The sequence below is a fragment of the Zalophus californianus genome, chromosome 7, assembly GCF_009762305.2.
Source record: "Zalophus californianus isolate mZalCal1 chromosome 7, mZalCal1.pri.v2, whole genome shotgun sequence".
NCBI lineage: Eukaryota > Metazoa > Chordata > Mammalia > Carnivora > Otariidae > Zalophus > Zalophus californianus.
In genome coordinates this window covers 117,430,369-117,434,454 of record NC_045601.1, presented here as the reverse complement: position 1 = coordinate 117,434,454, position 4,086 = coordinate 117,430,369, and positions in this window count along the sequence as shown.

Sequence of the window (4,086 nt, the reverse complement as noted above, 5' to 3'; positions counted from 1 at the left end):
AGAGTTCAGAATCATGACTTTAAAGATACTAGCTGGGCTTGAAAAAAGCGTGGAAGTTATTAGAGAAACCCTTTCTGGAGAAATAAAAGAACTAAAATCTAACCAAATCGAAATCAAAAAGGCTATTGATGAGGTGCAATCAAAAATGGGGGCACTAAATGCTAGGATAAATGAGGCAGAAGAGAGAATCAGCGATATAGAAGACCAAATGATAGAAAATAAAGAGGCTGAGAAAAAGAGAGAGAAACAACTACAGGATCACGAGGGCAGAATTCGAGAGATAAGTGATGCGATAAGACGAAACAACATTAGAATAATTGGGATCCCAGAAGAAGAAGAGAGAGAGAGAGGGGCAGAAGGTATATTGGAGCAAATTATAGCAGAGAACTTCCCTAATGTGAGGAAGGAAACAGGCATTAAAATCCAGGAGGTACAGAGAACCCCTCTCAAAATCAATAAAAATAGGTCAACACCCCGACATCTAATAGTAAAACTTACGAGTCTCAGAGACAAAGAGAAAATCCTGAAAGCAGCTCGGGAGAAGAGATATGTAACCTACAATGGTAGAAACATTAGATTGGCAACAGACCTATCCACAGAGACCTGGCAGGCCAGAAAGGACTGGCAAGATATCTTCAGAGCACTAAACGAGAAAAATATGCAGCCAAGAATACTATATCCAGCTAGGCTATCATTGAAAATAGAAGGAGAGATCAAAAGCTTCCAGAACAAACAAAAACTAAAAGAATTTGCAAACACGAAACCAGCCCTCCAAGAAATATTGAGAGGGGTCCTCTAAGCAAAGAGAGAACCTAAAAGCAGCAAAGAGCAGAAACGAACACAGACAACAGACAGTTAACAGTCACCTTACAGGTAATACAATGGCAGTAAATTCATACCTTTCAATAGTTACCCTGAATGTAAATGGGCTAAATGCCCCAATCAAAAGACACAGGCTATCAGATTGGATTAAAAAACAAGACCCATCAATATGCTGTCTGCAAGAGACTCATTTTACACCCAAAGACACCCCCAGATTGAAAGTGAGGGGGTGGAAAACCATTTACCATGCTAATGGACACCAAAAGAAAGCTGGGGTGGCAATCCTTATATCAGACAAACTAGATTTTAAAACAAAGACTGTAATAAGAGATGAGGAAGGACACTATATCCTACTTAAAGGGTCTATCCAACAAGAAGATCTAACAATTGTAAATATCTATGCCCCGAACATGGGAGCGGCCAATTATATAAGCCAATTAATAACAAAAGCAAAGAAACACATTGACAACAATACAATAATAGTGGGGGATTTTAACACCCCCCTGACTGAAATGGACAGATCATCTAAGCAAAAGATCAACAAGGAAATAAAGATGTTAAATGACACACTGGACCAAATGGACTTCACAGACATATTCAGAACATTCCATCCCAAAGCAACGGAATACACATTCTTCTCTAGTGCCCATGGAACATTCTCCAGAATTGATCACATCCTAGGTCACAAATCAGGTCTCAATCGGTACCAAAAGATTGGGATCATTCCCTGCATATTTTCAGACCACAATGCTTTGAAACTAGAACTCAACCACAAGAGGAAAGTCGGAAAGAACTCAAATACATGGAGGCTAAAGAGCATCCTACTAAAGAATGAATGGGTCAACCAAGAAATTAAAGAAGAATTAAAAAAATTCATGGAAACCAATGAAAATGAAAACACAACTGTTCAAAATCTTTGGGATACAGCAAAGGCAGTCCTGAGAGGAAAGTATATAGCAATACAAGCCTTTCTCAAGAAACAAGAAAGGTCTCAAATACACAACCTAACCCTACATCTAAAGGAGCTGGAGAAAGAACAGCAAAGAAAGCCTAAACCCAGCAGGAGAAGAGAAATCATAAAGATCAGAGCAGAAATCAATGAACTAGAAACCAAAAGAACAGTAGAACAGATCAACGAAACTAGGAGCTGGTTCTTTGAAAGAATTAACAAGATTGATAAACCCCTGGCCAGACTGATCAAAAAGAAAAGAGAAATGACCCAAATCAACAAAATCATGAATGAAAGAGGAGAGATCACAAGCAACACCAAAGAAATACAAACAATTATAAGAACATATTATGAGCAACTCTATGCCAGCAAATTAGATAACCTGGAAGAAATGGGTGCATTCCTAGAGATGTATCAACTACCAAAATTGAACCAGGAAGAAATAGAAAACCTGAACAGACCTATAACCACTACGGAAATTGAAACAGTCATCAAAAATCTCCCAAGAAACAAAAGCCCAGGGCCAGATGGCTTCCCAGGGGAATTCTATCAGACATTTCAAGAAGAATTAATACCTATTCTCCTGAAACTGTTCCAAAAAATAGAAATGGAAGGGAAACTTCCAAACTCATTTTATGAGGCCAGCATTACCTTGATCCCAAAACCAGACAAAGACCCCATCAAAAAAGAGAATTACAGACCAATATCCTTGATGAACATGGATGCAAAAATTCTCACCAAAATACTAGCCAATAGGATCCAACAGTACATTAAAAGGATTATTCACCACGACCAAGTGGGATTTATTCCTGGGCTGCAAGGCTGGTTCAACATCCGCAAATCAATCAACGTGATACAATACATTAACAAAAGAAAGAACAAGAATCATATGATCCTCTCAATAGATGCAGAAAAAGCATTTGACAAAGTACAACATCCTTTCTTGATCAAAACTCTTCAGAGTATAGGGATAGAGGGTACATACCTCAATATCATAAAAGCCATCTACGAAAAACCTACAGCGAATATCATTCTCAATGGGGAAAGGCTGAGAGCTTTTCCCCTAAGGTCAGGAACGCGGCAGGGATGTCCACTCTCACCACTGCTATTCAACATAGTATTAGAAGTCCTAGCCACAGCAATCAGACAACAAAAAGAAATCAAAGGCATCCAAATCGGCAAAGAGGAAGTCAAACTCTCACTCTTTGCAGAAGATATGATACTGTATGTGGAAAACCCAAAAGACTCCACCCCAAAACTGCTAGAACTCATACAGGAATTCAGTAAAGTAGCAGGATATAAAATCAATGCACAGAAATCAGTGGCATTCCTATACACCAACAACAAGACAGAAGAGAGACAAATCAAGGAGTCTATCCCATTTACAATTGCACCCAAAACCATTAGATACCTAGGAATAAATCTAACCAAAGAGGCAAAGGATCTGTACTCAGAAAACTATAAAATACTCAGGAAAGAAATTGAAGAAGACACAAAGAAATGGAAAAACGTTCCATGCTCATGGATTGGGAGAATCAACATTGTGAAGATGTCCATGCTACCTAGAGCAATCTACACATTCAATGCAATCCCCATCAAAATACCATCCACTTTTTTCAAAGAAATGGAACAAATAATCCTAAAATTTGTATGGAACCAGAAGAGACCCAGAATAGCCAGAGGAGTACTGAAAAAGAAAAGCAAAGCTGGTGGCATCACAATTCCGGACTTCCAGCTCTATTACAAAGCTGTCATCATCAAGACAGTATGGTACTGGCACAAAAACAGACACATAGATCAATGGAACAGAATTGAGAGCCCAGAAATGGACCCTCAACTCTATGGTCAACTTATTTTTGACAAAGCAGGAAAGAATGTCCAATGGCAAAAAGACAGTCTCTTCAACAAATGGTGTTGGGAAAATTGGACAGCCACATGCAGAAGAATGAAACTGGACCATTTCCTTACACCACACACAAAAATAGACTCCAAATGGTTGAAAGACTTAAACGTGAGACAGGAGTCCATCCAAATCCTAAAGGAGAACACAGGTAGCAACCTTTTCGACCTTAGCCGCAGCAACTTCTTCCTAGAAACATCGCCAAAGGCACGGGAAGCCAGGGCAAAAATGAACTATTGGGATTTCATCAAGATAAAAAGCTTCTGCACAGCAAAAGAAACAGTCCACAAAACCAAAAGACAACCGACAGAATGGGAGAAAATATTTGCAAATGACGTATCAGATAAAGGGCTAGTATCCAAAATCTATAAAGAACTTATCAAACTCAACACTCAAAGAACAAATAATCCAATCA